At 40.9% G+C, this 13,988-nt stretch overlaps 1 protein-coding gene across 3 annotated transcripts in view; it reads right to left on the bottom strand.

The window, feature by feature from the left end:
• The window catches only part of GRK3 (G protein-coupled receptor kinase 3), a 290,760-nt gene that overhangs the window by 144,913 nt on the left and 131,859 nt on the right, over nt 1-13,988 (bottom strand). The window lies entirely within an intron of this gene.

Below are 13,988 nucleotides of genomic sequence, written 5' to 3'. Positions count from 1 at the left end.
TGGGACAAGTATCCAAATGATTTGAAATAGACGTGAGCAGTATATGCGCTATCTTGCTGCAGTGCTGTAAGGAGCAGACATCCCATTACTGAAGACATTATTGAGATGCTGCTCAGTGACTGATCTGCACTTACAGATGGATTAATGGTCACGGTGATATCCTGCAAATATAAAATCAAAGGGAAATGGACAAGCTGAAAATGACTTCCTATTTCTTCCATTAAGATAAATTGTGGCAACAACTAGACAAGTTCATTTCAGGCAAGATCTCCAAAGCTTTTAATCTATTTGACATTATCTGCACAGGGAAATTGCTACCTCCAAAAATATTGGGAAACATTTAATGATATCAGCAAAATTATTCTAAAATTGTTGTGTTCTACTGCTTTGGAAGAAACGCCGGCTGTAATAGGTTCTATTATTCCATCGATGACATGGTGTCTGCTAATTTTGGTAGTGTTAGTTGTCAGACTTCAGTAATACAATCTTTAAATGTATACAGAAAGAACAAAGGACAATACCAACACTTGCCTGTAACCCTCTAAAGGTTACCTATATTTGTAGAACGTGTTTTTCGGTCTCTGGAGAGAAGCCATATCAGACAGCTTGTAAGGTGTAGCTGCTCCTAGCCTGAAGCAAAAGCCAACAGAAAATCAGTTCCATGGGGTTGTTTGTGCAACATGTGCATGGATTTCTGCAAGCTACATTCAGGTAAATGGGTATATTTTTACGCCACAGATTAGGCCACAGTGAGTCTACCGTAAAATCTGCATTTACACACAGTTTTGGATGTGGATTTGCCACGGACTGCAGTGGAATTCACCCTTTGCAATGCAACGGGTTAAAATCGGCAGCAATTCCACAAGAAATCCACATGCAAATCAGATTTCCTGCGGCCCTACCTGTGGAGTAAAAATGCTCTAAGTGTGAATCCAGCCTTCTAGTACTACATATTATGGTATAAATTTAAGGATTAGTCATGTTAATAACTATTCCTGGACATTAGAAGGTTTAAATTGTCAGGCGACCAGAATTGTATCATTTAAAGCTATGTCTATGCCGAGGACTTGGAGCTGTGAATTAAAAAAAAAAAAAAATAAATATAAATTATAATTTTATATATATATATATATATATATATATATATATATATATATATATATATATAGGTCTGACCTCTGTAAAAGGTATATAAATAAATTAATTCAGTGTTTTTTGACCTATTTAGATTATAAAAAATAAGTAAAAAAAATTGGTGTAAAATGGAGGAGATTAAATATAAAAACACTGACAATTTTATTTTTAGCTTACAGCACACTATGGTAAAGCCTCATTAATACAACTGTGCGATTGTGAGAAATACAATTCGTAGGGAATGAGATACATACTAACTACTGCATAAGCGTACTGGAAACTTACATTACTAGGGAAATGGATCTGTGACATCCAATTTGAAGCAAAAGTGAGGGATATCGATAGTGTGAATGCTTAGAAACCCTAACAATATATTACAGAATCTACAGGGTGGGCCATTTATATGGATACACCTAAATAAAATGGGAATGGTTAGTGATATTAACTTCCGGTTTGTGGCACATTAGTATATGGGAGGGGGGAAACTTTTCAAGCTTGGTGTTGACCATGGCGGCCATTTTGAAGTCGGACATTTTGTATCCAACTTTAGTTTTTTCAATGGGAAGAGGGTCATGTGACACATCAAACTTATCGAGAATTTCACAAGAAAAAAAATGGTGTGCTCAGTTTTAACGTTACTTTATTCTTTCATGAGTTATTTACAAGTTTCTGACCACTTATAAAATGTGTTCAAAGTGCTGCCCATTGTGTTGGATTGTCAATGCAACCCTCTTCTCACACTCTTCACACACTGATAGCAACACTGCAGAAGAAATGCCTTCCGATCTGACCCCCATAGACTTCTCTTTGGGGTCACCTGAAGGCAATTGTCTATGCTGTGAAGATACGAGATGTGCAGCAACTGAAACTACGGATACTGGAAGCCTGTGCTAGCATTTCTTCTGCAGTGTTGCTATCAGTGTGTGAAGAGTGGGAGAAGAGGGTTGCATTGACAATCCAACACAATGGGCAGCACTTTGAACACATTTTATAAGTGGTCAGAAACTTGTAAATAACTCATGAAAGAATAAAGTAACGTTAAAACCAAGCACACCATTGTTTTTCTTGTGAAATTCTCGATAAGTTTGATGTGTCACATGACCCTCTTCCCATTGAAAAAACTAACGTTGGATACAAAATGTCCGACTTCAAAATGGCCGCCATGGTCAACACCCAGCTTGAAAAGTTTCCCCCCTCCCATATACTAATGTGCCACAAACAGGAAGTTAATATCACCAACCATTCCCATTTTATTTAGGTGTATCCATATAAATGGCCCACCCTGTATACTATCCAATGTGAAGTATTCACTGTGAGAACAACATCACACATACGGTAAACCAAATGTATAGCAGATCCCAAGAATTGTATTTTTAGCATTCATCAATGAACCAGTTACTTCATAGAGAAACAGCCAATTCTCTTTTTTTTCATGGTCACATTCCAAAAGCCATAACCTTTTTATTTTTCTGTCGATATAGCCATATTTTTGGGAGTGAGTTGTAGTTTTTAAATAACGCCATAATATGTACTAGGAAACGGAAAAAAAAAAATCTTTGTGCGGTGGAATCTAAAAAAAACAGCAATTCCTCCATTTTTTTTAATTTCGGTTTCGTTTTTACAGCATTCACCGTGCTCTGAAAATATGTTAACTTTATACTGCGGGTTATACCATTACGTTGATACCAAATTTATATAGTTTATTTTATGTTTTACTACTTTTACCCAAAAAAACATTAAAAAAATTGTGTGTTGCCAATTTTTATTTTTCCGTTGATTGAATGGTGTGAGGGTTTTTTTTTTTGCGGGGCAAGATGTAGTTTTTATTACACTTTTTGATCACCTTTTTGTTCTATTTTCTTTCAGGAAGCAAGGTGACCAAAAAAACAGCAGTGCTTGCATTGTGAATATTTTTTTTCCCATTTTTTTGGTGATGCAAATTAGGTTTACTCTTTTATTGCTTACAGAGTTTTCTGTGAAGAATGGGAAGTGGTTTTTATTTTTTGCGCTACTGTTACGCCTCATGCACTCGACCGTGTGCACCGGCCGAGTCCCATCAGTAATCCTAGGAAAGATAGAACATGTCCTATCTTTCCTCGGATCGGAGACTCTGATCATTTTTCACGGACCCGATTCAACCGCTAAAGTGAATGGGTCTGTGAATAGTATCGGGTGCCACTCGGATGGAATAAAAAATGGCCCGAGTGGCACAACGGTCGTGTGCATGAGGCGTTAAAGAGGCTCTGTCACCACATTACAAGTGCCCAATCTTCTACATAACGTGATCGGCACTGTAATGTAGATTACAGCAGGTTTTTTTTATGACCTATTTTAGATTTATGCTAATGACTTTCCTAATAGACAACTGGGCTTGTTTTTACTTTTTGACAAAGTGGGCGTTGTGGAGAGAAGTGTATGACGCTGACCAATCAGTGTCATACACTTCTCTCCATTCATTTACTCTGCACATAGTGATCTTGCTAGATCATGATGTGCAGTCACTTACACATTAACTTTACTGAAGTGTCTTGACAGTAAATAGACATCACCTCCAGCCAGGAAGCGATGTCTATTCACAATCCCGACACTTCGGTAACGTTTGTGTGGGACTTACAGCATAGCAAGCGTAATCTCGCGAGATCACGCTGTAACAGCTTACAGCGAGATCACGCTTGCTGTGCTGGAACTCCCACACAAACGTTACCGAAGTGTCGGGATTGTGAATAGACATCCCATCCTGGTTGGACGCGATGTCTATTAACTCTCAAGACACTTCAGAAACGTTACTCTGTGAGTATGTGACTGCACATCATGATCTAGCAAGATCACTATGTGCAGAGTAAATGAAAGGAAATAAGTGTATGACGCTGATTGGTCAGCGTCATAAACTTCTCTCCACAATGCCCACTTGGTCAAAAAGTAAAAACACGCCCAGTTGTCTATTAAGAAAGTCATTAGCATAAATCTAAAATTGCTCATAACTCCGTCAAAATTGATTGTTTTTCTAAATAAACACTGCTGTAATCTACATTACAGTGCCGATCACATTATGTAGAAGATAGGCTTTAAAGAGGCTCTGTCACTACATTATAAGTGGCCTATCTCCTATATAAGGAGATGGGCGCTATAATGTAGGTCACAGTAATGCTTTTTATTTAATAAAACGATCTGTTTTCACCACTTTATTAGCGATTTTAGACTTATGCTAATGAGTTGCTTAATGCCCAACTGGGCGTATTTTTACTTTAGACCAAGTGGGCGTTGTACGGAGGAGTGTATGACGCTGACCAATCAGCGTCCTGCACTCCTCTCCATTCATTTACTCAGCGCATAGAGATCCTGCTAGATCCTTATGTGCTGTCTTAGGGTATGTTCACATTCTTAAAAAACGTCTGAAAATACGAAGCTGTTTTCAGGAGAAAACAGCTCCTGAATTTCAGACGTAATTGCTCGTACTTGCGTTTTGCAGGGCGTCCATTACGGACGTAATTTGGAGCTGTTCTTCATTGGATTCAATGAAAAACGGCTCCAATTACGTCCCAAGAAGTGTCCTGCACTTCTTTGACGAGGCTGTTATGTTACGAGCCGTCTTTTGACCGTGACGCGTAAAATTACAGGTCGTCGGCATAGTACATCGGCAAACCCATTGAAATGTATGGACAGATGTTTGCCGACGTATAGAAGCCGTGTTTTCAGGCGTAATTCGAGGCGTAAAAGGCCTCCATTACGCCTGAAAATAGGTTGTGTGAACCCAGCATTATACTTACACATTAACAATACTGAAGTGTTTAGACAGTGAATAGACATTACACGGAATGTCTATTCACAATCTCTGCACTTCGTTACTCTGTCTGTGGTAGTTACAGCAGAGGAAGCGTGATCTCGTGGTAACCTGTCATTTACAGCGAGATCTCGCGAGATCACGCTTCCTGTGCTGTAACTACCACAGACAGAGTAACAATTTGCTGAGTAAATGAATGGAGAGGAGTGCAGGGCGCTGATTGGTCAGCGTCATACACTCCTCTGTACAACGCCCACTTGGTCTAAAGTAAAAATACGCCCAGTTGGGCATTAAGCAACTCATTAAATCTAAAATCGCTAATAAAGTGATGAAAACAGATCGTTTTATTAAATAAAAAGTACTGCGGTCACCTACATTATAGCGCCGGTCTCCTTGTGTAGGAGATAGGCCACTTATAATGTGGTGACAGAGCCTCTTTAAGCTTAGCCTCTGGCTTGATAATAGATCACAGAAGGCAGACCTTTAAAAGGCTTCCAGTTGCCACGGCAACTGATCAGCACCCCCTCCCTCTGTCTAACAGCTTAGATGCTGCTGTTGCTTTGGACTGCGGCATCTGAGGGGTTAAACGGCCAGTATAGGAGTGGTCTCTGACCCCGGCCGTTGCAGGCAGGTGTAAGCGGTTTGAAATAGCTGGCACCTGCCGCTTATGGTGCGGGCTTAGCTCCTGAGCCCGCACCATATTGTGATTGTGTACATCCAATGTAATAGTACATAAGATATTGCCGAGCGGTTAAATTGACTAGTGGTAGGTTAAAAAAATAAAAAACAGGGACCTGGGTGCCTTCCACAGGATCCACAAAGTCCCATGAACCTCAGAGTCCCATGGTTGTAATAATATGATTTAGGCCTCATGCACACAAACATGCTTTTGAGGCCACAATTCACCCGCAAATCTGCGGGTGAATCGTGGACCCATTCACTTCTATTGGCCCATGCACGCGACCGTGGTTTCCACGGTCGGTGCATTGACCAGGAGCCCGGACCGCAAGGAGATAGGACATGTCATTATACAGGCCGAATTTGCAGTTCGGGCTCATTGAAAGCAATGTGTGCTGTGATTTGCGGGCGGCCCACGGATGACACTCTGCAGCTGCCTGTGCCGCAATCACGGGCCGTGCACATGTCTAAGATTGTGCGCATGAGGCCTAAAGATGTACTGTGCTTTAGCAAAGCTCAGAGGAGATTTATCAACATTGGTGCAAAAGAAGAGTGGAGTAGTTGTCCACAGCAACCAATCAGGTTCAAGCTTTCACTTAGAATTTGGTTGAAATGTTCTGCAGAAGCAATGTACAAGTTAATTTAAAAAAAAATGTTTTTTTTTATAATTTAACATGATTCTCCATACGAACAGCAACTAAGACAACCTGCACAAAGCCAGCAAATGAATAATGTTAGAAGGTCTTATCCCACATGACATATGTTACAAATCAGCTACAATGCATAGGACGGGGCAAAGAGAGAAGAGCTGAAAACATAGTTGATAATAAAAGGGCAATAAGAAGACATGAGCACTTCCGCACTGAAATGAATTCATTCTAACCCCTTCAATGTAACAGATACAGTCCAGCCTATATAGAACTCTGGACAATTCACTATTTTCTGAAGAGAGGCTTACTGTAGTAGTGACTTGGTGATATCACAGAGCAGTATCCACAGTGTATCACCTAAGTAAGGTACAAGTTATTATCTATGGCCATTTAAAGGTTAACAGAGGCAGCATTGGATTAACGCCAGCATTAGGGTCACGTGGAAGTGGATGATGGAAAACAGGCTAGGACGAGACAGCGGACAGCCTTTCCCTTTTAGGGTCCTAAATAATCTACTCTGCAGAGATGTCAGAAAGGGCAACATCTTGTGGATGGACAGTTTTCCTTTGCTGCAAGTGCACTGGTTTCCTACTCACAAGCTATACTATAATACGTTAAACACTCGAGACCGCGCCATTAGCGCAATTGTCGAAAGTCAGAGATAGACATATCTGTACCATCCTTATAGAGGTATCTAAACATGGGAATCCCAGTCTACCACTCCAACCTTATACGTTTTCCATTTCATTATTTTAGCTTTAGGTTCAGTTAGCATTGGGTTTGTAATTTCACATGGAGACACTATTTGTAAATACTTCATGTAACTACCGTCAGATTAGCCAGTATTAGTAACAAACCAAAGGAAGACTTCGTCAACGGTACAATGGTGGAGGCGGTTTCCATCTGCAAGAACGTGCTATTTGTCAAATGTCACACAGTGCAGTAATGTATGGGCAGAATATAACCTGGAGCAGTCTGAAAGAAGGATTTCATATTACTAGGAATAAATCACAGGCGCCATACCCTAGGGTAAGACATTCAGGGACTACCACTATGTGAATTGTACAGAGGACATATACAAAGCCATTGCTAGGTGTATACACCGTCAAAAGAAAAAAAGACAAACATTCAGAAAAAGTGTGCCCATGTGTGGTATAGTTGACAAGCGGACATGGCAGGGGGCTATAGTGTATACAAGCTCATCTTTACACATTATACACAAAATCCCTGCATTAAGCAGAGAACACATGGTATTCAAGATTGTGCCTGAAGTGACTTTATAGGATAAGTGCAGTCATTTACATCAACACAAATTTACTGCTCTACTTCCCTCGATAACACGAAATACATGGACTAGAAGCGAGGCAAAGCGATAAAAGGTACGCAGCCTATGTAAACGCTGGAGCATGGCACACGCTTCCTCAGCCTGTATATTCCAGATTGTTAATCATATATTATAGATCTCTTCTAGATCTAGTATTTTCAGAGACTTCACAATAGTGACATAATATTTAAGCACATGCTCCAAGCTAAATAAGGATACATGCTGGTTCTTACAATATGTCATACACAAAACATAAAAATATTTCCCGTATATTTTCAAGAACCACAATATTTATAAGGTAGTGGTATCTTAGCATCCCTTGATCTAATCCACCCCTCGCTTCCATCTCATGAAGTATTACGGCACCCGTAGAAGTTTAAGGGACCCCTCCATATGCTTCCGATAGCATGCTTCATCTTATATCATATTAGGGAGGTAATCTCCCTTAGGAATATTGCTCCTAGGCAGTATATCCCAGTAATGTGGTGCCATATGGAGCACTATGCAGCAGCACCCATAGTGCCTATGACGTGTGCCGTCGTACAAGCTCCATATACATGAGAACACAATAATGATTATTTCTTATATCTAAAATCTATAAAATACTGTACAACTGCTTCACAGACCAATGCCAAAATGTTAGATTTACGTTAAAAGTGGAAGTCAGTAGCACTCCAGCAAGTATTAGAACTTTCTCATATCTTCAGACTTCAGGAGGTGCAGGCAGTGTCAAGATCCGGACCCGGATATGAAACGTTGCATGATTCGGTGAATAAAGCTATATACCTATCTTGAAAACCGTACGAGTGCTGCGGTTTCTTCTCCCTTTCTATTTTAGGTTAGGTTTCGGCTAGGCCTGTGAAGTAGTTGCACAGTATTTATGAATTTTCAGATCTGAACTTTGGCTTATTTGCATAACTGAAGCCATTGCGGTGTGTTGGGTCCATCATACAACAGATCCGAATGGCACAACTGACAGACCCTACTCATAATGGAGTCTATCGAGGCAAGGACAGCAATGAATGCTGCGCTATTCTTCCAGATAAAAGTGCCAGAAACCCCAACAGAAGCACTGATAGGGTTGCCGAAGGCAATACAACATACACGGGCCAATGATCGGGCAAACGAGCGTTCATATGAACGCTCATTCCCGATCATTGCCCTGGGAAAACAGGGCAACGATCAGCTGATGAACGAGCAAACACTCATTCATCGGCTGATCGTATTGTTTATGCAGCAATACATTTTATCGTTGTCGGCTGCACATCTCCCTGTGTAAACAGGGAGATGTACAGCAGACTCTTGTCCCCATACATAACCAATCATTAGACCATGTGAAAGGACCAAACAAGCGCGCCAAACAACGAGCTGTCTCATTGATTGGCGCTCATTTTCACAGTACGTATCGGGCTGTATAAAAGGACCTTTAGGGTACGAACACACACAGCGTGTTCAGAGCGGATATGCTGCGTCAATCTGCGCAGCGTATCCGCCCTGAACACCACAGGGAATGCTGTCCAAAAAAAATCGCACCTCTTCTCTGCGTGTAGTCCGGCCTCCTGGGAGGACGTTGCAGGCCATGTCACCGCTGCAGCCTGTGATTGGCTGCAGTGGTCACATGGGATGAAACGTCATCCCAGGGGCTGGACTGGAGAAGAAGCAGGGAACTCTGGGCAAGTATAACTTTTTTTCTCTTACTTGCGATTTTTGCGGCAAATGTCGCAACACACACCACTTTGTTGCGGGTTTAAGCACCCCATTGAATTCAATATGGAAAACCTGCAACAGAAGAGCTGCGATTCCGTAGCATTAATGGACATGCTGTGGTTGAGGAAACCGCACCGCAGTTCAATTTATATGCGTTTTTTCGGCTGCTTCTTTCCGCTGTGTGGGGATGAGATTTGTTGAAATCTCACCCACACTGCTGCTACTGTAATTCGCTGCGGATTTTCCGCAATGAATCCGTTGCGGAATATCCGCAGTGTTTACGCTGTGTGTGTTCGTACCCTTAAGGCCCTTTTACACTGGCCGATAACCGGCCAGAGCAGCGAGCGCCAATCAACGAGACATCGTTGTTCGGCGCTCATTTGCTCCCGCCACATGGAGCTATGGATAAGGAGGAGCGGTCGTTACTCCGACCGCTCGCTTCCCCATACGTTAATATCATATCGGCAGTGGGTCTCTCTGTTTACACAGGGAGATGTGCTGCCAACGATAATATTTTACTTTTTTAAACCGATACGATCAGCAGATGATTAAGCGTTTGCTCGTTCATCTGCTGATCGCTGCCCTGTTTACACCGGACAATTATCGGCAACGAGCGTTCTATGAAGGCTCGTCTGACCGATAATCGCCCATTGTAAAACCCCCTTTAATGAACAGAGATAAAGTGTAGGTAATTCACAGTATAAAGCATTATTTACATATTTCTGTTTGGGTTCCATTTCTGGTTTTGGCTTAAAAAAAATACATGCAAAACCGGCACCGTGTAAACAAAAGGGGCAGTCAAAAGGTTGCAGATTTCGGCCTCTCTCAGCACAATTCATTTTTAGAAATGGTCTATATACAGAAAATCCACAAGAATCATGCATGAATTATTTCATCCTGGCGCATATATTACAAAAGGTTTTAGACTCCATCCCTTTCTGCACATATAGAAATGGGTTTATAAATAAGGGGCAAATAACTTTTACTAACGACAAGGTGAAGTATTGAAGGTATACGAAAAGTATATGTGTATATCAGATCTCAGGAGTGCAAAAGATTGAGGGAGCAAGGAGTGCCAAGTAATCCTAATACTGCCTAGTATTAATGGGACTTGAGATCAAGCTGCTTGATGAATCGCCCTTGTAATGAGTAGGAATGAAAAGTAAAGAGAGCCAAGCAGAACTAGAACGAGTTTAGAAGGGATTATCCCCAAGGTCGCTTAAGACATATAAGAAGGGAAGAAAAAATCAATCATCTTCTCAAGAAAAGGAACGGAGTAGACATGGCAAAATGAGACCGTTTTCCTATTAATGGAACAGACCCACAAAGATCTGAACACTTATGGCAGATGCGATTTAAAGATTGGAGAATAACCATGTGTACGTTCATTGGTTTTTCTTTACAACCACGTATGGTGAATGCATATAGTATATTTACGGACAATATATCACAAATTGGTTATTCCATTTATACACGGATTTGTTACAAAATAAGGATCTGAAAGCAATTCAAGAAAGCTTTGTAAGCACATTCAGCCTTCAAAATCGACCCAATGGGGGAGATATACCGGTAGGGTCATACAGTGCATGAATGGAACAGTTAGCCAAAATAGAGCACACTGCCCTAAATTTATCAAGCGTGCATGTTTAGAGGGGAGTCGGGAGGAATAGCTTAGGAGAAAACATTTGTTCGGCTATCATAAGTGTTTGGCCAGATTAAGAGTCTTTTATTGAAGGTAAATATTCGACTTGATTGATCTCAGTACATACAGTTCCAGGACAGAGACACAAACTTCATTAGAGCGGAGGACGTGTAACGAATAACCGCTGTCCAGTGCCAGAGCACATGAATGTCAGCACAGTTGGATTATGAATTGACCCTCAGCCTAAAGGTTTTTCATTGTCTTATTGCAGTGACCTGTTAAAAGCAGAACTTGCATTTATATAAAGGTTTCTGGGAACCAAAATAATCCATGTAAACTTGCCAATGACTCACATCTGCCTTCATTCAATGGAAAAGTATCTATAACTGACATAAAGCACCATACAGGAACAAAAAAATTACTTATTGGATTAAAACGCCTATATATACGGCGCACGTTGGGTGGGGGGGAGGTATGGAGCGGGCTCACGTGCTGAGCCCACTCCATAGAGCAAGCGTGTCGGCTTTGTATTACAGCCGACACTGTAACGGCTTATTCAGACGAACGTGGTATACGTCCGTGCAACGCGCGTGATTTTCACGCGCCTCGCACGGACCTATATTAGTCTATTTGTGCAGACTGTCCGTGATTTTTACGCAGCGTGACTCCGCTGCGTAAAACTCACGACATGTCTTTTCTTTGTGCGTATTTCGCGCATAACGCACCCATTGAAGTCAACGGGTGCGTGAAAATCACGCGCACCACACAGAAGCATTTACGTGGGACGTGCGTGATTCGCGCAACAGCTGTAAAACTATGAATGAAAACAGAAAAACGCAAAACGCACACGCTCGTGTGAATCCGGCCTAATACAAACGATCCCGCTCGTTTAACACAAATGCCGCGGTCAATAGCGACTGCGACATTTAAATGACCAAAAACAGGGGATCGACCCCCTGTAACATTCCAAAGGCGACCAGGTCCGGAGGCAAGGCTTCATAGGAGACGGTCAGTATCACGATATACTGCAATACATTATTACAGTGTATTGTGCAAGTCCCCTAGGGGGACAAGTTAAAAAAACATTAAAATAAAGGTTTTTTTTAATAAATAAAAAAAAAGGTAAAAAAAAAAAACAAAAAAAAAAACTTTTTCCCACAAGCACAATGTAAAATAAAAAAATAAAACTAAACATAACTGGTATCGACACGTCCGTAAAGTCTGAACGATTACAATAGATCATTATTTAGTCCGCATGGTGAATGGCGTAAAAAATAAAAAAACTGTCAGAATTGCTGTTTTGTGGACACCACTTTTTTATTTAATTTTTTGTGGGAGATGATCAAAAAGTCTTATGTACCCTAAAAAGGGTACCAATAGAAAGTACAGCTCGCCACGCAAAAAATAAGCCCTCATACCACTCAATCGACGGAAAAATAAAAAAGTTATGGCTCTCAAAATATGGCGACAAAACGCAAATGTTATTTTTAACATAACATTTTTTCCTTTTAAAAGTAGTAAAACATAAAAAAAAGTTCTACACACATGTATATACACACACACATATATATATATATATATACATTTTGTATCGCCGTAACCATATTGACCGGCAGAATACAGTTAACATGTCATTTTTATCGCATGGTGATCGTCGAAAAAACAAAACCACAAAAAATAGAGGAATTTGTTTTTCCCTATTCCACCCCACAAATATGTTTTTCTAGTTTCCCACTACATTATAAGGGTATGTTCACACGGCCTATTTACGGACGTAAATCGGGCGTTTTTGCCCCGAATTACGCCCGAAAATAGCGCCTCAATAGCGCTGACAAACATCTGCCCATTGAAAGCAATGGGCAGACGTTTGTCTGTTCACACGAGGCGTATATTTACGCGCCGCTGTCAAATGACGGCGCGTAAATAGACGCCCGCGTAGAAGAAGTGACCTGTCACTTCTTTGGCCGTAATTGGAGCCGCTATTCATTGACTCCAATGAATAGCAGCGCTAATTACGGCCGTAATTGACGCGGCGTTCAAGCGCCTGCACATGCCGGTACGGCTGAAATTACGGGGATGTTTTCAGGCTGAAACATCCCCGTAATTTCAGCCGTTACGGACCCCCGCCGTGTGAACATACCCTAATGGTACGATAGATGGTGCTGTTAAAATCTACAACTCGTCTCGCAAAAAACAAGCCCTCATTCAGCCAAATTGATAGAAAAATACAAAAAGTTACGGCTTTTGGAATGTGGGAAGGAAAAAACAAAAGTGAAAATCCGAACAACGGCTGTGTCGGGAAGGGGTTAAAAGGGTTCTATCATGAAGCTAACCCCTTCCCATATGCACTATTAAGGCATAAGTCATATGAGGGTCCCCCCCTCGATTAGTCAGGACAAATAGTCTCCCTCCCTCTTGAGGACCTGCCTGGTCTGACTATGTATTACATTAGAATTGCCAGTAGGGATGTCACGATACCAGAATTTGGACTTCGATACCGATACTTCGTTTAGTATTGCGATTTCGATAACAATTCGATACTTTGCCAACAGTAATAAAAATAAAAAAAGTTCTTCCGTTTTCGGATGTGAGGCGCGAGGTGTGATGATGAATTTAACCTCCATGTGCCTCACATTAATAGTAATTAACCCCATCATGTGTCTGAGTCATAATGGGTTAATATGCAAGATACATGATGGGGTTAATTACTATTAATGTGAGGCACATGGAGGTTAAATTCATCACACCTTGTGCCCCACAATAAGTGATAGAAAGCCGTGTTTATTTTATTTTTTTACAGCGTACACATCATAAATAATGCAAAAAAATCGTTTTGCAGGTTATTACGGCCGCGCCAATACCGATTATGTGTATGTTTTATGTATTGAGACTTATTTGAATGTTTATTGTAAAAAAGGTAAATGTGTTTTTTTTTTTTTTTATTTAACATTACTTTATTTTTTAAACTTTAATATACTTGCATATATCTATATCCCATTACATTATTCGGTGTACGGATAGTACACAGGCAGTTGTTAGGACATACCGAAGTATGCCCTAACAACAGGAAAT

The sequence above is a fragment of the Rhinoderma darwinii genome, chromosome 1 (genome assembly GCF_050947455.1).
Source record: "Rhinoderma darwinii isolate aRhiDar2 chromosome 1, aRhiDar2.hap1, whole genome shotgun sequence".
Classification (NCBI taxonomy): domain Eukaryota; kingdom Metazoa; phylum Chordata; class Amphibia; order Anura; family Rhinodermatidae; genus Rhinoderma; species Rhinoderma darwinii.
Note: the sequence above shows the minus strand (reverse complement) of the source record. Positions and strands in the feature narration are given on the sequence as shown.